This window comes from Protopterus annectens, chromosome 13.part0 (assembly GCF_019279795.1).
Source record: "Protopterus annectens isolate FY-2018-M chromosome 13.part0, PAN1.0, whole genome shotgun sequence".
NCBI classification, from domain to species: domain Eukaryota; kingdom Metazoa; phylum Chordata; order Ceratodontiformes; family Protopteridae; genus Protopterus; species Protopterus annectens.
In genome coordinates this window covers 364,477,831-364,498,348 of record NC_056747.1, presented here as the reverse complement: position 1 = coordinate 364,498,348, position 20,518 = coordinate 364,477,831, and the positions used below count along the sequence as shown (strand labels likewise).

Below are 20,518 nucleotides of genomic sequence, written 5' to 3'. Positions count from 1 at the left end.
TGCCAAAAAGTGTATAGTCATCCCCTTTGGCAAAAACAAAGTGCCCACAAATTACCACATAGGTGGTAATTTATTAAGTACAGAAGAAGTAATTAGGGACCTGGGGACCCAAGTTGATAGCAATCTCTCATTTGACAACCACGTGGCCAAAGTGGTTAGAAAAACATTTTATATAGCCCACCTAATCATGAAGGGATTCACATCTAGATCAGGGAGGTCATCGTGCCTCTTTACTCATCCCTCATCAGGCCCATAATTGAGTACAATGCCCCTTTTGGGATGTACCTTACCAGACACCTGCAGCAACTGGAAAGACCCCAAAAGTACCTCACCAAGAGGATCAAAGGGCTCAAACAGATGCCATTTGCTGCCCGGTTAAAGAAACTCCAGCTCTACTCAGTGGCATACCGCCTGTTCAGAGGCGATCTGTGCCTGACGTATAAAGCCATGTCCAACCCGGAATTAATGGACATGCTGCACCTCAGAAAATCCAAATCCCATCGAGCTACGCGCTCGAGAGACTTGAACCTCAGCACTGAAATAAATAGGACATGCTGGAGGGACAGATTCATAACCCAGAGGCTCCCTTCACTCTGGAATAAAATCCCAGTCCAGGTTAGGCAGAGTCCCTCATTGACTCTCTTCAAGAGGAATCTTGATGAGTGGATGGGAGATCGTAGGTTTACCCCGGGTATCACTTCTGTGTCACTGTTAGACAGAGGCACAGTATACTAACCTCGAAAAAAGGCATAGCAAAATAAATTTAAAATGGGTGGCAAAAGCCAAACACATTCTGGCTAGGCTTATAAATGCCCTAGGGCAGATAGCCTAGTATGAACCTATAAGAGATTGAGAGGTATGGTAAACAAGCAGGCAGAACATTTTATGGTGGTATTAAGGAATATACTGAAGTTCTATTGTCTAGTTGCATGCAAACTAAAACATTTTTTGTAACAAAGATTCACCAATGTACTTCAAAATAAAATACAACAGATATTTGAGGCAAGCAAATGTTAATGTATTTTTTATTTCGTAGAGATAATAAGAATCTTGGTAAAGACCATGTTTCATTGGGCTTCTTTTGAGTAGCTGCTACAAGCCTAATTCTTGCTTGAAATTAAATTTGTTAGTTGTGTTTGTAGATGTTATCCATGATTGTTGATGTGCAAGCTGGTGGCACTGTTGATGCCAGGTCTGAGTACACACACTCTTACTGCTACCAGATACAGTTCCTGAAGCTGAAAGGTCATGCTGTGATAAGATCTTTGTGACAAGCAGTTGTGGTCTTTTTTGGACTACAAATCTGTACATGTTATAACTTCCTAAGACCTGCTAGCTCTTCAAATGTTGCACTCCTGTCTTTGTTTTTAACAGTGTCATATGTTATACCTTTGCCTGGATTTTTTGTTATCATGGGAGGGCTGAGAATTTTAAACTGTGTTGTGCCTTCTTTGATGAGGGATTTGTAGACTCGGGTCTGAATGAATGTTTTATTTCTGTACAGACTAAAAGCAGAAAACAACATAACGACAAGGTTTAATATTTTTAAAGCTTTCCAAATAATGGTTCTTTGTCTTAAAGCAGGCAACCTCCTGAACAAAGTCTGTTTTATAGATTGTTTTGAAGGGCTGGGAGATGGGTGATAAATGAGTGACATAAATAAGTGACAAACTCAGGCATGTTCAAACTTGTTTTTCCCTGGCATTCACCATTTGCACTGATATTTTCATAGCAGTTTTAGACTTTTGTGCTGTAGTCTATTCCATATTATTCTAGTATGACATGGGAGTTTTCAGTTTATTCTCAAATTCTACCATTGTCTCTCTAAGACTACTGTTTGCATCCTTTGCCATTTTTGGGCAGGTTATTAGTCATGGCAGACTAATTCCTGATGTTTCATATCATCCGTGAGAAAAGAGCTGATAAAACAATATTAGCCTGAAGGTTGGCCTCATAAAAAGAAACAAAATCTGCCACTACCTTTGCCACGGTGTTTTTCATTTATCTACTTTTTTGGATTTGTTCATTTTCATAGAACTTAGTTGAACTTGCCCAAGACATGTAGACAATAGAAAGTCAGTTTATAGTTCGTTTGTTAGGTGTACTAGTGTTTGATGTCTGGTGTCATGTACAAGACTGTTGGTGGTCTTCCGGCCTTCAGCACCTACAGTACCTGTGGACACTGTACCCTGCCATATACCTGTTTTACCTGTTGTACAAACTGTACTACATTGTGAGTCTGACAGTACGGCATTACACTTCTGGGTTTAGCAGCGTTGCCGTCATCTTTGTGACTTGGTGCAGCGATTGAGGGTGCCGAACAGGGTGAGACAGTGTGGGTGTTGAGCTTAGATCATTATACAGCAGTATTACACTGCTCTACTTTTTAGTGTTTCATGTTTTTATTGTTGTGTTGCCCTGCAGCTACATTTGTTTGGCGGAAGCAGACATAAGTGTTATTTAGTTTACTGTGTAGCATCCAAATGCTGTTTTCTAGGTGTTTCTCTTTTGTTTCCCATTTTTTATGGTTTTTTTTGCCTTCACTGTTTTGCATGTCATTTTAATGGTACCATGTACCAAAGCAGAGCTCTTTAACAGTTTAATTATTCCGACATGAAGTTGAGACATATCAGTGTTATTATGAATGCCATGTGTTGCTTACATGTTGTAGAACAGTGATTTTATTACAGTCAGTAATTAGTGCAGTGATCTTTGCACTCAGTGTTAGGTGTATAGTCACTGAGTAGGAACTGAAGTGCTAGAAGTACTGCATCATGCAGAATTTATGAAAAGTAGGTGTAGTCAGGAAATATTAAATGTACATTATTAAAAATACTGAATGAAAAAAAGTGTTGTGCTTGTGCATTGATTAGTCGACCCTAACCTAATTGAGTAAACTTTCAGATAGAAAAATTTAGACTGTAAATTGCATTCACTCAGAGAAAGGAAAAAAAGAATTAGTTGCTATAAGTTCGGAGGAAAGGAGAATTCTGCCAAACAACTGTCAAGAATTTTGTGTAATATTTAATGATGGGATGTATTCAGCCTGTTCTTCACCTTACATGTTATTTTAAACTGCATAAAATAAATGTTTTTATTTATAATGTCCCTTTGTAAAAGTATCACCCTGAAGTCTCTGCACACAAACAACACGTCTACTGATTATCGCGTGCCCAGCTAATTCAAATCTTCTCAGAGCACCAACATTAAGTAATGAGTATACCAGTCTCCTAGGCATGCAGAGTGTTCATTGCTGGCAGCGGCCCATTTCGGTTAGTGTAACCAGTGCCAGTGGGCTGGCCAAATAGGAGTGAAAAGCAGTACCTTTCAGGGTGGGAGCAGGGTTTGAGTTCCCAAGGGACAACTGCCCCAGTAGCACTCCCATTTGGATACTGGTAATATGGAGGAGGCTTTCTGCCCCTTTTAGGGGCCTCATACCAGATGGCAGTTTAACTTGACTGACATGACCTCTCTCCTAACTTTGTCTTGTGATTGAGCCCTTTGAAGTCTTGTTCAGAGAATGCTTCAGGTATCCCATGGGGTGTAGCTGTTAGTCATGTCTTTTTGTCCGCAATATGTGGTAGACCATTGTTGCACCTTTCCCATTTTCTTCTGTATTTGAATATTAGTGAGCTGGATAGGGCCATATCTGCAACCAGCAGAAAGCCATAATGGCCAAGCAAAGAAAAACGAGTGGGCATGGTAAACCACCCATGCCTACTACAGTAAGGATAACTAATGTGTTACTCTTGTCAAGGTGTGTACGGTGTAATTATTGCTTCTCGGGCTTCGCTGTTAAGGTCATGATTGTAATGTTCATGGCCCTGTTCATTTTGTTGTAGACATTATGTGCCAGTGTAGTGAAGTGCAGAATGGTGATGAAATGTCAGACTCTCCCCTGTAAGAACTGCAGTGAGTAGTACAACATCACAGTTAGTATTATAGCACAATATATATACTGTACGTTTTGGGCAAATCAGTTCTCACTAGCCTTTATGCAATGTATTGCTGTAAAGTGCATTAGTGAAATATAGTGCCATTAGTTCAATAGGTAGGTACTAGGCTATCTGCCCGAATGCATTTATAAGCCTAGCCAAAATGTGTTGGCTTTCACCGCCCCTTTAGATTAGTTCCCTGTGCCTCTGTCCAGCAGAGCCATTGAAGTGATCCCCGGGGTAAACTTTGTTTCCCATCCACTTGTCAGGGTTTCTCTTGAAGAGGGTTAGCGAGGAGCTCTGCCTAATGTAGATTGGAATCTTGTTCCAAAGCATGGGAAGTCTCTGGGACAGGAATCTATCCCTCCAGCACGTCCTGTTTATTGTTGTGGTGAGGTTTAGGTCCCTAGAACATGTGGCTCGAGGGGATATGGTTTTCTTTAGGTGGAGCATGTCCATCAGTTCTGGGTTGGACATGGCCTTGTATGTCAGGCAGAGATCACCTCTGAGTAGGCAGTATGCAACCGAGTACAGCTGGAGTTTCTTCAGTCAAGCTGCATAGGGCATCTGTTTGAGGCCAATGATCCTCTTGGTGAGGTACTTCTGTGGTCTTTCCAGCTGTTGCAAGGTACATCCCAAATGGGGTGTTGTACTGTATATGATGGGTCTGATGATGCGTAGAGGGGCATGATGACATCTTTTGATCTGGATGCAAACCCTTTTGTGATTAGGTGGGCCACATAGAAGGATTTTCTAACTACTTTGGCAATGTGATTATCAAAGGAGAGGTTACTATCTACTTGGGTCCCCAGATCCCTTATTACGTCTTCCGTATTTAGGGGGTACCACCTATGTGGTAGTTTGTGGGTACTTTGTTTTTTTCCAAAAGGGATGACTATGCACTTTTTGGCATTTAACTTGAGGCCATGGTTTTGACACCAGGTATCTGTCTCAGTGAGACCCTTTTGGAGGATGTCTGTGTCCACTGGCAAGTCAATTATAGCCCCTAGTTTGCAGTCATCTGCGAACATAGTCAGCCATAGTCCTTCTGTGCTTGCCTGTACCTCTGAGAAGTATGTGCCGAATTGGAGGGGTCCTAGGACTGAGCCCTGGGGAACACCACTAGTATCAGGGGTTCAGAAATTGATATCCTAAATGTGTGCTGCAAATTGGATATTGTTAGGTTAGTGTAGTGCTTAGAAAAATACTTCATTACTTGGTGGATATATATTTTTTTTTAGCTGTTATGTTTTACAGTTTTCAAACCGTATAGTGCTAGTATTTAGAAAAACTACCTTTGATTTTTGTGGCCTTTATTTTTATTATCTTTGATTTTGACAATGATTCATGATGTATATGCTTCATTGAGTCATTTTAGGGAGGAATGGGTTGTCAGCACCACTGAAACCTGGAGAGAAAAACAGTAAAAACAGTAGCTTGAGAAAATATGTTCACTGAGCCAGGGCTTCCCTGTGTTGGTCCGATACCAAGACGTGGTCCAACTGTTAGTTGTGAGGATGTTGAAGCCATTGGATAAGTGGTCCACTGAGGGAATAACATGTGCAGACTTATTTATGTAGGATACTGTTGCAACCATGAGCCAGAGCAACAAAATGGACTAAAGGCACCTGAAGTCTGTATTTATGTGAGATCAAAGCAGCCCACTGTTGTCATAAAAAGGCCTTGACATCATAGCTCTCAACAGTCCTTGATTTTGCCTTATCCCTTGTACAATGCTTAATTTTTAGTAATTCACTTAGGATTACAGTCCGTAATGCTAGACATTACAGTTTCATGCTTCTTATTGTTCAGATGATGCATGTTGATGCAAAATCTGTTGCTCTATCGTTTTTTACGTGAAATAGAGTAATAATTAAAAACAAAATCTGTCCTAATTTTTGGGCCATTACCCCTATTATTTTTTGGCTTTGTCCCCAATTCCTGAACATAAAAGTTGCGAACTATGCCTTCCACAACTGGAGCCCCCTACTGTTATTCAAAATGGTTTGGTCTGCAGTAGCTTCAGAGATAATTTCTGCACTGCACATAAGTACTTAGAGACCAATGTTAAAATATGTCCTGGAAGAGGTGTGAGGTTAGACACCACTGAGAGAGTCTCCCACCAGCAGGGCTTCCATGTACTTGAAATAGGAAAGGTGTGCCATCACTGTGGAAATTGCAGTCACTGGGAGGCAGTTTGAGAAAGCTCCCAGGGTTGATAACAGTCCAGAACAAGGACATCTTCAGTGGAATTGCTGCAGTTTAAGGGCAAAACACAGGAATTACCTGATGTGCTGGTAATCGACTTTCATGGTAAACATCATCCAGTGGTTTCGCAGGAGCAGTGGAAGGATGGTTTGCACACATTCAGGCACTTCATTTAAGTACTGAAAGTAGGCAGGTGCAGAATTTGTCTAAACCCCCGATTTTCGTAAGATCCAAACCAAAGGGAAAAAGGACACACAGACAACCCATTTAATAAAGATTGCAAAAAAAAAGCTAAGTTAGTCTTTACAGTGTGATACCTTAAACCTCATATAATGAAAGCCCATTGGATATATGCAAATGAGCCCTTAAGGACATCGTGTTTCAGCTACACAGCTTCTGAATACCTATGAGTTTTTATTCTAGCCAATAAATTCAAACCTCACAAGCTGTGGACATGCAAGTTTTGCCCTTTTTATTGGCCTCATCAGCAAAGTGCCATAACTCCTTGCGGAGGCATAGCCTGTGGAACTTGCTCCCCTTGGGAATCCAGATCCCACCATGTTATTGCCTGTGATGGAAGAGGTGTGTATGGCTACTGTGATTGTTCATGTAGTAAGAAGTAAGGAGTAGCTGTTCAACTTTCCTGCCTGACAAAGAGAAATTATCTGTGAAAGAGGTCTCCCCATCTCCTCTGTTTGCTTCATCCCAGACTGTTTCTGTGACAGTTTTATTTAACAAACTACTAAAAAGTCACTCATTACATCTTGCTTGCCATCATGTACAGCAGCCAACTTTCCTGCAAAGTTTTTAAAGCTAAAATCTAGAACTACTTTGTGAAAAACTTTTGTTCAGTTTGCATGATGCACATAAGTGAAAAGTCCAGACTAAGTAGCTTTCCAGACCAGGTTTGTGATGTGTGTCAGTGTGTCACAGACGACTGAGCAGCTTAGCTGGGAGAACAAGGTAATCTCACAGTTTTAGCAGGGTACTGCAGGGGGTCAGTGAGGGAGATAACTTTGAATAACAATCAGAAGATGTAACAAAACTTGAACTTTCACTGCTTTGTCTGGAAGTGGGGTTTAGTATACCATGACAGACATTTTAGCAGCCTACACCAGCACAAATCAGGATGAGTCAATGTAAGGAAATGCTGAAACAGTCTGCAGAGACACTGTTAAAAGACAGTGATTCATAGCACTGCCATTTTAAATAGATGCAGAGAGACAGCAGTTGAAATGGTGGTCTCTGGGGTGACAAGGTGCATTTTGGGACAAATCAGAATAGAAAACACACGAGTATGACAGCCCTCTTCAGGCCATTTCCTAGTATTGCAACTTGTACTCAGTCACTAAAAAATGGAATTATCTTCCTTTGCAAATTACATCTACCGTTAACCTCTCTATTGGTACTAAAAGACTGCCTACATAAGACTTGTCTGTGCTTCCTCACTACCCTAGGCTGAACTAGACCCCCCCGGCATACTTCTTGCAAATTCCCTCTCTCTGAACATAGTCAACCTGATCCCTAGATGAAGGACAAATATAATTTTGCTTAGGCTATGTCTAGTCATTTTTGTTCGAACATGTATATTCACAGTGTATAATGTCATCTCTATGAACTGTCAATTGGTCAACCTGATCCCTAGATGAAGGACTAATATAATTCTGCCTAGGCTATGTTATCTAGTCATTTTTGTTTGAACTTGTATATTAACAGTGTATACTGTCATCTCCCTGAACTGTCAATTGTGAAGTTATTTAACTATTGGCAGTGTTCTTTTTTTCATCTTCTCTGTCCAGTTATTTGTACTTTGTATTTGTAAGTCACACTGTGAGCATTTTTTTACGTAGTTAAGATGTTGCTTTTCTGTATTAGATTTTGTAAAAATTGTATTATGTAACTGTAACCTTATTATGTCAGTGTGGAAGTTTTCTCCCTGGGCTTCTGCTGAAAACTAGTTTGATATTTCTGGTAAACAAATGTCAAATAAATTAACATGAGTGTTGGGAAAGAGCTAGGCACAACTTAGTAGTTTAGCAGTGAGTGCAGCCCTCAGCCTTGGTGAAGAGGATGTCCAGTGCGACCCAAATTAGGAGTTGTCCTACAGATGTGTGCACTTGTTTGCCTGATACAGAGTGAAGAAGAAGAAGAAGAAAGAAAGCCCATTGGTAAAATAAATATCAGTAGCATTCGTAAAGTAATACTGTAAATTCCTTTTTGAAGTGTGGCCGTCTAGCAAGATGGTAATGAGTGCAGACATCTGGCCTGTTGAAAGGCATCTCTGTAGGAACATTAACCTGCTGTGTTGACAGTTTGCCTCCTTTTCTGTGTCTGTTGTCCTTGCTTATACTGACAGCTCTTCAGATGGTTGTCCTGTTGAAGCCGTTCAGATGTGGTACATACTCATGCACAAACTTCTGCCTATCAGCTGCTAAAGCAGTCTCCTCTCGTCCCTCTGCACATACCTCCTTATTTCCTATGGAATTGATACCAGTTTGGGAAGAGCTTGCTGTAAAACTTAGTCTGGCATTTTTTCCCCTCTCTTGATTGCCTTTCATGCTGCTGTCTGCAGGGCAGATCCCTAGCTGAAGTCCAACCCATGTGCTGATACTGTATCCTGTAATTTAACATAACTGTTTCTCTAGTGATAAAAAAGGTGATGGTTTACACCCACAAATACATTTGTTGCAGTCAATACATTAGATTTGTGGCAGCTAAGATAAACAAAGGCATTCAGGCTGAGCATTCTTTAGCTGATTGCTTTATCTAAGCGGGGCAGCTTTAGTTGCAGCGCTTTTTCTTTCCTCGTGGGTTTCATTTAATCTCTGGGTGCTTTATATCTGCTCCCTCTAGTGGCAGCCTGTGTTATGGTCAGGTGCTGATAGTTTGTGCCTGGTCTTCTCATTAGCAAAAGCTTTGTAAATTTACATACGACAGTGCCGAGTGCATCCCCATTGATAATTAATTATACTTTTTGACATTTCATTTATATATGTGTTCTTAGACAGGAAGAGCAAAGTTGCTTAGCTGAAAGCGAGTTAAATGGTTACTTTTGTTTACTTGACATATGGGGCAGACATAGACTAGTCATCAATCTTCTTTATGGCCATAAATTGGTCACTGTGCAGTATTTGTCCCCAGGTAACTTGTGTTGTAGTTTCTCTGGAAGCAACCATCTCGTGATTAGTGAGGGAGGGGGTGGTGGTAGGTGGTGACTCATTTCCTGATAACTGTAGTAAATGACAAGAAGTGTTATGCTGCTTCAATATGAAAGGTTGATAATTTATTTTGTTGCTATTTTTAATGCAAGCTATAAAACAATAGTAGGATTGTTACTTGATAATTGCTGCTTTTTTGTTTTGAGAAGGTGTCCTTTTCTTCTTCATTATAGTAAGTATAGCTTATAACTGTACCAGTGCAAATACACCAATATGCACATTAACGAACATTATTCAAGCATGGTCTTTAACACATTTTAACAAGATGATCAGTTATGCCAAAATGACATTAACAGTACGGAGCTGTACTATGTATTTTACTTCCTCTAAAGAAGCAAAGGCAAACGTACCAGGTATTATGAGACATTAAAATGAACTGGAAGCTTGTTTGGTTTAATGCCTCAGAAAACCCGGGATGTTTGACTTATTTTATCACAAGTGTTAACCTTTTAATCGCAAAAATAAAATCCTTTATGGTCACCATCCATTGCTTCTTTAGAAGAGGTATAATGTGCTGTTTGAATGTCCAGAATGCCTACTTACATACCAGCATTAGGAAGCAAATCGGTTACTTCCATTGCTGGGCCCTACTGGTAACAGGCCCACACTTAGCCCTTATTTAGTGTTTGCCAAATGGCATCAGTTGTAATATGTGCAGTATACCAAAACCACCAGGCATTTCCCGTTTAAGTAACTGGTTTCTGGTGGACTATGAATGAGCCAGTTTGGCAAGCATCAGGGAGTACACTGTTTGCTTACCTGGGGAGCATAATTTTTGAAACCTGATCTGAAATAGGTTTATAGTGCTTTTAAGCACTGGAGTCTGGGAAGTCTTCCTGCCTGTTCAGTTGTGCTTCAGACATTAGTACTGCAGTAGTTACAGTTTCTGTAGTCCACAGCCATGTCAGTCCTGTATTGCTGTGCATCATGCCTGCTACTGTTTATATGGTTACCAATGCTAGAATGCATCCACTGGATTCAGTATCAGAACTAGTTGGCCTTCTCCGTCAATGCAAAAAAGTGTCAGGTGTTGGATGGTCCCTCAAAACCCAGTCTGAGGATGTAGCAGACGGTAGCCATGTTCCACAAGATTCTTCCTGAGTGGGGCAAGGCTGATACTCAACCAACATATGGCTTGAGCCTGTGGTTACACAGGGAAGCTTTTCTGCACATCAGTGTTCCAGAACTGGAAACAGTGGTCCCAGGCTTACACACTGTCTCCTAGTTCTACCCCGGGGGCGTACTACCATCCATTCACACAATATTAGGAGATCATTTCTATGGAGGGGAGCGTTGAGACTTTGGGAATGGGATGGCTCAGAGCAGATACTTTCTGTCATCCATTCATGTTTTGGGTTTTATAATGTGGGTCTAGGATAATCTAAATATTTTGCTGCACACCCCCAGTCTGATCAGGAAACTACACATACAAAAAGCCACAAATGTCGTCTTTGTGATGGTGGGGTATCTGGGGGGGGGGGGCACAGTCCACATAAGTGTTGGGCATCCATAAAGGTGAACATTTTGTTGAATTCTGCTTTTGCTGGTGTCATTTACTTTGGATAAAAGGCAGATTTGCTTGGATTTTCCAAAAAATAAAATATTTGTTGAAACATCAAAAGTAAATGGATGTGAATCTGTACCCAAAATGTGTGATTCAGTCATTTGTGTATTAAAACTGCACAATACCCATTTTGAACTCTTTAGCAGAAAGGCTAAACAAAAGCCACTTTCCACTCACAGGTGGTCTCAGCACCAAGGTAACTCAGAATCTTTGTGGAATGCAGGCATGTGGTAATGGACCTCAATGTGGCTGATTTAATAATAGATGAATGTTGCACCCCCCCTCCCCAACCCAGCAGAGGATGTCAGCTCCAAAGATGCTCTTTTTCAACAGTGGCCCCATACTTTTCTGACTGGTTAGCCAGCTGCATTGTTTTTATCACTGCAGCAACTCCCTGCCAGAGAATCTCAGAGGTCACTTTACTAATTTGGTTACTGTCACCATCATAGTTGTGGCTTTTTCACTGCAAATACCCGACCTTCTCTATATGAGTGTACTACACATTATAAATTAAATGTATCTGGGTGTTGGCTATCCTTTGATCAGTAGTCCTGAAAGGTGAAAGTAGTGGATCCCCATACAATTAAATGTATCTGGGTGTAGGCTTTCCTTTGATCAGTGGTCCTGAAAGGTGGCAGTAGTGGATCTCCATACTACTCAATACCTTGGTCCTAACAGTCCATAAAATCATATCCCAGATCCAGCAACATTATGGCAGTGTTACGTGATTTGTAATTCTGATATGGTTTATTTGCACTTCACTTCTCGAACAGATTTGCCTCAGTCTCTCGTCTTTTTTTAAAGGTAGCTTGTATACTTAGTAACAGCTGTGGTTGGCACAGAAATAAACTTTTACTACGTTAGGTAGTAGAATGTAGACTGCATTGTGTTAGAAACATCTTCAGGAAGGTACAAAAAGGCTGTTTTGTTTAATTCGCAAAGAAGGTGTCTTTGCTCTTTGTTCATTTCTTTAATTGTACTTTATTGATGATCATTAATAGTTAAATCATGCTGGTTCAGATTATGTACTTTTACGTCATTGACTCTATGGAGTTTTTCTGCCTTGGTTTTTGTAGACAACTAATTTGTTTAACAAAAACAATTGAGTAAATTAATCTTGTAGTAACTGAGGCAGGTTTATAGGTAGGTAGTACACATGTTGTCTGACATCATTGAGCAGGCTAGCCCAATTTCCTGGAAGCAATTTCTGGTTAAGTGACTTGCTCAGTCACACAGTAGACAAAATAAGTCTGAGGGACTCGAACCCTGGACTGCATGAAGTAGCTTGTTCTAGAGTACAGTCTTAATCCTCTGTGCCAGACTGCGGCTTTGCTGTCGTCTGGGTAAATGACAGGTGGCAACATAGGTGGGGAGGTACATCGTGAAAAGAGCATGTCTTGCTCTTTCTCATGTTATCGATAGCAGCGTAATTAACATGCAGTGCACTTCATGCAGGGTAATGGAAGAGAAATGCTTATTAGGAAATAACAGGTAGATTTTTTCACCATAGCGGGTGATCTACAGGGAGGCCTTCTGCAGTGTATAACTGCCTGAGGTTTCGTCTTTTGATATCCCCAGCTTGGCAAATTTCTGTTTTCTTTCTCATCATCGTGCTCAGGAGAATTTGTTTTCTGCCAACAAATCTTGATGTTATACGTCATGCTAAGAGGATTTGTCGAGCCCCTGTGCTTCTCAGTGTGACCTGCATCCAGTGAGCTAGCATGACTTTCAAGGCAGGAAACAAAAGACACGGCATAAAAATTGTAAATTATAGATCATTCTGTTAAGTCATCCCAGCTGTTTGAAGCTCGATATACTGTAACATTTGGAAGCTTAACACCTGCCATTGTAACTGCTTAAGACGTAGGACTTCAGTTTACCTTTTCTTTACCACCATTCCAGCTATATTCGTCTGGTTCCTTAGTTCTTTTATTTCTTTGCCAACAGTTCTTTGTTAGAGCTTAGCAATGTCATTTAATTGAATGCCGTTACTATTTTTGTTTTACACATTGCTATACCTATTGATTCCTTTTAATTATCATTGTGTTGTAACTCAGAATTACTTGTTATACCCTTTCTGTGTAAATGTTGAAGTTTAATGTACAAATGTCATAGATAAAAGGGGTCCTTCGGCCAGGCCATTCACCCAGACTGACTGAACGAATAAGTAAAATACCTGCTTGATAGACAGGCAGATTTATCTGCCGCTGCAAGATAGGAGTGGAAGAAGGCTGCCCATTAATGGGGGTGGGGTGACAAGAGGGTAGTAAACAATACCTGCAGAGGGCTTCTGCTTTGAAGAATCCCAGGAAATGAAAATCAAATCTTCCCAGTTGCCCTGATATTAGAGGGTCTAAAGCCAAGAGTTTAAAGTTTGAGCTATGACATTCTTAAGATGAAGGTCCAACTGCGGTGGTGGTGCTGCGGTAGCGTTGTCGCCTCACAGTTAGACGTTGCCCGTTCGATTCTCAGTTAGAGCGTCTTCTGTCTGGCGACATGCGTGAATGGGCGTTCCTTCGTTGAAGGTTGTGCGTTAGGCCCGGCAAGCCAGTACGTAAAAATCTACTGCCAATCATTGGCGGACGGGAGTTCCGCTGTGGCGACCCCTAACCGGGAAAAGCCGAAAGACACAAACAAAATTCTTAAGATGAAGGTCCAACTCCTTAATTATAGTACCTGCAGTAACATTTGTTGAAGGTGTAAACTGATGGACCAAATGGCTGCTTCGTAAGTTTTTGCAATGGATGCATTCCTGATGTAACCAATAGAAGCAGAGGGGTCTACACTGTCATCTCAGTACCTTGCTCCCAGAATGCAAACACCTTTCCTGTTATGTAAATAAATTAAATTTGTTTTCTGTTTACACAAATGATTACTTCAGTAGCACTTGTACTTCACACACACACACACACACACACACACACACACACAAAAGAAAACTCGTATAGCTGTTTTTATAGGGCCTCCTGCACTCCCCTATGCTCACCTAGATTATTGAAGTCACTGCACATCACTGTAGTACTCGAAAGCAGTATAAATAAGCCGCGTGTCTTCTTTCTTTGAGATACATTGTGGTCTTGGAAGGGAGAAAAAAGTGAGGAAAAAACACATTGCAGCAGTATGTAGTGAGCAGCCATAGTGAACAATAAAAAAACTGGTGTCCCAGGTTGCACCAACAAAATACAAGCAATCTGCCTTCAAGTACTTTCAGAGAAATGTTGGAATCAGCCACTCCCATAATGAATAATGACAAATGACAGTGCACTTAGCAGCTCACCAAGGAAAGGTTTGCAGAAGCACTGAAAACCTGCCCTTTCATAGAGAAAATACCCAAACCGGTCTTTCTGAAATCTGACTGAACATAAATGGTGCAAAGGTCTCTTTGTCCTTGATTTTACCCACACAAAATAGAGAGAGAGAGAGTGGATTAAATTAAGGACTTTCTGATACCACATTCAGGAGAACATGTGAGATAATCTTGAAAACATTTGACCATTGTTTTAAAACAAAACAAAAAAAGGTTAGTTTGGAGATAATGAGCAGACCTGATGCCCACAAAGATCATCTTCTAACAAGTGAACTTTGTCCTCTAGCAATCCTGTTTTTTAAAGGAAAGGTAGGAGCAACAGTCATGGAGTTCAAGTCTATGAAGCTGAAGTGTCTTTAGAGATGGGCAAAGATACTGAACCTGTGTCATAAATTGATAACCCAACCAGTGTAAGAGGTCTGCCCCCATGAGGTCATGACATGGGGCATTCAGATCCCTGAAACAGACCCATTGACTGTGGAGTAACTGAGATCCAGGTCACATGCAAGTCAAGACTACTTACAGACTGAAGTGGCATCAGCTGCCTTCTTGTCCTTATGAAGAATCCTTTCCACTTAACACAATATGTTTTGAATGTGAAAGTCTTCCTGGAGGCTTCAGTTGTGTCTGAAATGCTCACTGGAAGCTTCACTGGGCTCAAGGGATGTAAGTGAGGAGTCTGGTCATGAGATGTAGCTTGCTGTCACCTCAACCTAGGGGGAGGGTGGAGTTTATGTCCTTGACTTGCATTACTGACGTTTTCTGTACTTTGAAGGAGCTGAAAGTCCAAAGCTTTGAGGTAGCTGATAGTCCAAAGCTCAGCCTTCTTGGCCACAGTAGGATACAGCAGATTAATCATTTACTTTTCATAGGAACATGGTCAAAAGGAATGGTAAAAAGCCTTAAGGGAATCTTTACTCCTAGCCCAACATGAGAGATCACACCCACCATTAATTCCTACTTACCCCACTGAGTCAAGCAGAATTTAAGCATGCTTCTTTGTGGCAAATTAGTCGATCGGTGTGGTGTACCTACTTTGGAGCACCTTCACTAGTCAGCAGTCTTGAGTACTCAAACTTTAGGAGAGGACCATCACTTCATTTGGACTCTACAGCAACCTTTGTCGCCACCCCCTCCCAGGTGTGAATGGTGTCAAGGTGAAAGTCTGTGACCGGCTGCCAGACCAATATCTCCTTTCTGCACAAGGGGTAAAGTCATATTTCCCACAGTATAACACTGGCCTAATTGTGTGACAAGACCTGAAAGGACTGTGGTCTCAAATTCCCTTCCTCAGGTTTCATCCTTCATGTGTTAAGCAAGGGGAGCACCAAGGTAGGCTGCCCAACACACTAACAATGTGTCTGGCATCCAAATTTGTGGCAGTTTCTTTTTTTTTTTTTTTTTTTTTTTTTTTCAGGAGAGAAATGTGCACAATGAGGTTAGTAGTTCACCACCACTCCAGAACAAATGACAAGAGAATGTTTCCGATAAGATGAGGGCTTTGAAGTCAATGCCACCTGACAGTTCACTCTACTACCTGCATCTACAACCATGATGTCTGTGGCTGCCATAAGGATCCTGAATTGCAGGAGGCTTCAAATGTGAATCTTCCACTGTTTGTTCGTCTGGGCAGTCAAGGTGTTGACCTCTTGAGTCCTCTCAAGAGCAGGAGCAGCTGTTACTGAAGTTTCTATTTCTATCGCAGTCAGATCCCAAAAGTCTGCAACTGAGGGCAATAATGACTGGATGCTTCTGGGAATTCCTTATTGAAACTGCTAGGGGCAATCATCCAAGTGAAGGGGACACATGAACATCCCCCCACTGCAGGGCTCTCAAAACCATGGCTAGGACCTTAGTAAATGCTCCATACAGAGAAGAGACTGAATGTTAACACTTTATTGAAGTGATACCCACCTAGTGTAAACTAAAAAGCCTCATTTGCAGACTGTAAACAGTTATTCCAAAAAAGTCTGTTATGTCCATTGACATCTTTCAGGCGCTCTGTAGTGGGAGAAGCATGTTTCCACTGTCCCCTCCCTCTCTGAGAGTCACCATCTCTAACTTGATGTGCTTGTTAATGTCACTGATGGCCAGAATGTCACAGAAGCCACTCTACTCTCAAGAAGAGGTGACAGTGTTTGGCTTTTGAGTTCCTTAACTTCTCATGTTTTTCCTTCATAGCTGCATCCTCAGAGAGTTGAGGGATGCCCTCAGCTTTTCTTGTCTTCTCCTGTTGGGGATGAACCAGTGACATTTTTGGTATGCTCCACTCCTAGCCATTAGATGCTGTGCAGTTCTGGGTTTCTGCTGGTGATGTGTTGTCAGTGCTTTGTAGGATTCAGCAGTTTAAGTGCTGAATGTGGGAACATTTCAGTAAATAAACATTAAGATGTTGGCCTAAACTGTGTTAGCCCAGAGAAACAAACAATTTGGTGCAGGGGCTGAAAAAGCATATGTGTATGATGTCACAGCAGGCTCTGGCAAAAGGATGGATGCCCTTGAACATGGGGATGAAAGAAGGTGCAGAAATATGTCGAGATAGGGGCTATCAGAAAAGGAAATTCCAGCGGTCCCCCATTGCAGGCAGCCTCTCAAGTCAGATCACTGTATTTACTTTAAAAGGTTATCATGGTTAACAAAACCATTTGATATGGAGTGGGAAGACGTTTATAGCTGGCATGTGAACGCCTGTTGCGTATTGGTTTCAGCAAAAGGAAACCCAAGTGTTTTTCATTTTTTGTCCTTGTTGCTTTTGTAGGTAATTGTGTAGTATAGTAGCTAAGGTAGTGCTTGGGGACAGGAGTAGCAGCTTGTAGCTGCCGTTGTTTAACGTGCTGCTGAGCAAGTTGCTTGGTCAGATCAGTGCCCCTAGAGTCAGTCATGAAGATAGCATGGTGTAACTCTTGGTCTTACCCAGTTTTAGTCATGTATGTCTTTTGCAGTCTGTTACGAATATTATAGGGCAGTTTAACTTCTACCTGGACAACCAAACATTTTATTATAAATTGTTTTGTTTTTTTTTTGTTGTTGTAGTTAGTGTAGTGTGTCAAACAGCTTTTCATGGTAAATTTTCTAACGTTTCCATGCATATGCTACACATTTGCATTCCCTTCATCCCCTGTTTATCCACTTACTACTTCTGGTACGTATGATTTAGCTACATATTGTGGTGACACTTGATACTTCCCTGCATAGTGTAAGTATGAGACATTGTGAAACTTAGTGACCTGACATCACTAACAGTGGCAACAGTTTATTTTTGCAGAATTTTGTATATTGCACACCAGTGCATTTGTTACTTTACTGAGGTAAATGGTGAATTGTTTTGCTAATGTTTTGTCAAAAAGTCTTACTTCAGTGACTTCTAGTGCCTGATTTTACTAGCATGTATTATCCCGTGATCTCTGCTGTATTTGACCTCACACCATGTGTGTAACTTTGCTTCCTCTTAGCTGCTTGTGTACACTGCAGAGCTTGTGTAACACTTGCACGCACGCGCACACACACACACACACACACACACACACACACACACACACACACACACACACCTTTTTCTGTTGGATTTGGCACCACACAGTGGCATCGCGGAGATCTGCACACATCCCTCGGCACCTCTAAAGATGCCTGTCATACTTTCATATTGCAAGCACAGCACTATGATGGGATAGGTTCTTCCCCAATTGCTTCCCAGGTCTATTCCTAGACATCATTTGCCAGGGGAAATAAAGAAAAACACAAATTCAGCACCAGCACCTTCACTTTATTCAGTTACAGTGATCTGGTACCTCGGCAATTCGCCTTCACGGATCAAAGTAAAACAGTTTAAACTAACATTTATACTCAGTCAAACAGCTGTTAACAAGATCCAGTTATTCAATAAATCATTTAGAGGCATCACATCTTCTTATACAAAGGTACCATGTAAATATATTCTAAATGCATTTAAATAAATATGCTTTTAACATATAGCCTTTAGTACAAACTGTCCTAACAAATTCATTAATAAACTTCAAGCATAAAAATTCTAATTACTAAGTTCCTGATTTAAACCTAAGGCCAATAAAGTCTGAAATTTAAATATCATCCTGGTTTCTAGCTCCAATAATTTACTAATATAGTCGCCCCCTCTGGGTAAAAAGGGTTTAGCAAGTACACAAAAAAATAAATCACAATCAGAACCACCATGTATTTCATAAAAGTGTTTGGCTACAGGACTTAAATTATTTTGATTCAAAACGGTGTAAGAAACTTCTCTGTGTGGAAGATTTTCAGTCCATATATCTCTAGTTAATCACTGTATATTAATCAGATCAGACAAAAGTAGTAGAAGTAGCGAAATTAAACTCGTCTTAAGTAAAAAAATAAATAAATAAAATAATAAAAACTATATAATTGTACAGAATTACTAAGTATTCGAAAGTAATCCAAGCAAGGCAGGCACTCTGACAAGTGCCTGCCTTGTTTGGATTACTTTCGAATACTTAGTGATTCTGTACAATTAGATATTTTTTATTTTTATTTATTTATTTTTTTACTTAAGACTATTTTAATTTCGCTACTTCTAGTACTTGTCTGATCTGATTAATATACAGTGATTAATTAGAGATGTATGGACTGAAAATCTTCCACACACACAAGTTTCTTACACTGTTTTTTTGTTTTTGGACCCACTACACTTGTTTAGTGGGTTGCTTTGAGACTTCGGGGATACCACGGAGATTACTTTTAATTATTTTGATTCCTTACATCCCTGAGATGTTCAAGAATCCGGATCCTCACCGTACGCTTAGTTTGACCTATATACCATTTGATATTAGGACAACTGCAGCCTAAAATATACACAACCCCTGTTGATCTACAATTAAAAAAGTACCTAGAATTGAATAACTTCCCATTACTAAGGGAACCAGATAAATTCTTCACCCTAGTACATATACTACAATAACCACAGGGAAATGGCAAAGCAGTACTCGGTCTAGCTACAAAGTTGTTGTGTCTTTCGGCTTTTCCTGGTTAGGGGTCGCCACAGTGGAACTCCGGTCCGCCAATGATTGGCAGCAGATTTTTACGTGCCGAGTTGCCAGCTCTGACACACAACCTTCAACGAAGGTACACCCATTCATGCATATATTCACACAGAAGACACTCTAGCTGAGAATCGAACGGGACAACGTCTTACTGTGAGACGACAACGCTACCACAGCACCACCACCGCAGTGGTCTAGCTACAAAGTCATAGTTCATAATCTCTTTTAAATGTTTCCCCTACTAAATGAAAATGTGACATATTTGGGAAATAGATGGCTTATATTTTCCTCTTCAACAGTAATATGCAAAAATATTTTGACAGTACTTTTTAAAGTTTCAGAAAAAGGTGAATATCTAATAACATAATATAATTTTTACACACCTCAGTAGAAATAGGAGAAACTACTCTCCCAAATTTGTTTTTACTTCAATTTTTCTGTGCCCTTAAAGTAACACCCTCAAGCATACATTGTTTTGAATGTTTAAGTCTTTCTTTATCATTCACCTGGGACTGTAACCACGAACACCACCATGCCATTGGGTCACTGACAGAAGCTTTTTACTGCAGACTGCCTGCATTGTTTACTGCATTTAGGCTTAATTTTTATGCTTACATCTTTTGTTTTCCTTAGATTTGTCACGTTAATCCTGGTGGGTGACCAGTATTGTAAGAATATGATATGCTTCAGATGTGTAAAGAAGCAAGAGCCTTTAATTCCACAGCTGCTGTCATTGTTACTATATGTCATTCCTTGTGAGATTGAGACGGAGAAGCAGGATTCTGAATTCAGATTATAGGCCTTACAGCACTGACTTCTGGACTTCCCAAGACAGCCATAACCCAACAGCAAACGGGGATCCCAACCTCACTTATTAAGCGTTGTGGTACTTGAAGGCTTACTTCAGTGTGGATAAATCCACTGGCATATCAGCCCAGTTCTTTATGCACAAAAGTAGACGTTAAAGAAAACTGAAACTGGTCACATTACACATTTCTAATGTGTGTTAATTTCATAACATAATTGCATTATAATAGCAGAGTATTCATTGCTTTGGTTTCAGACTTTGTGAAATGGTGTTACTTCCCATTACTATTTCCATGGTTGTATATTTGATGGTTTAGAGCTGCACAGGATGAAAAATTGCTCTGAATGGTAGTCCAGATGATAGCAAATGGGGGCAGTGTCTGCTTTTTAGGCATTATGGGGGGAAATGGAGAAAGTCTGCATTCTTGATTTGTATATTTCTGTTTTCA

General features: G+C 40.6%; 1 protein-coding gene across 1 annotated transcript in view; it reads left to right on the top strand.

Annotated features, from left to right (window-relative positions):
* Positions 1-20,518, top strand: part of LOC122787325 (Krueppel-like factor 9) — a 130,950-nt gene that overhangs the window by 106,139 nt on the left and 4,293 nt on the right. The gene's annotated exons all lie outside the window — the stretch shown is intronic.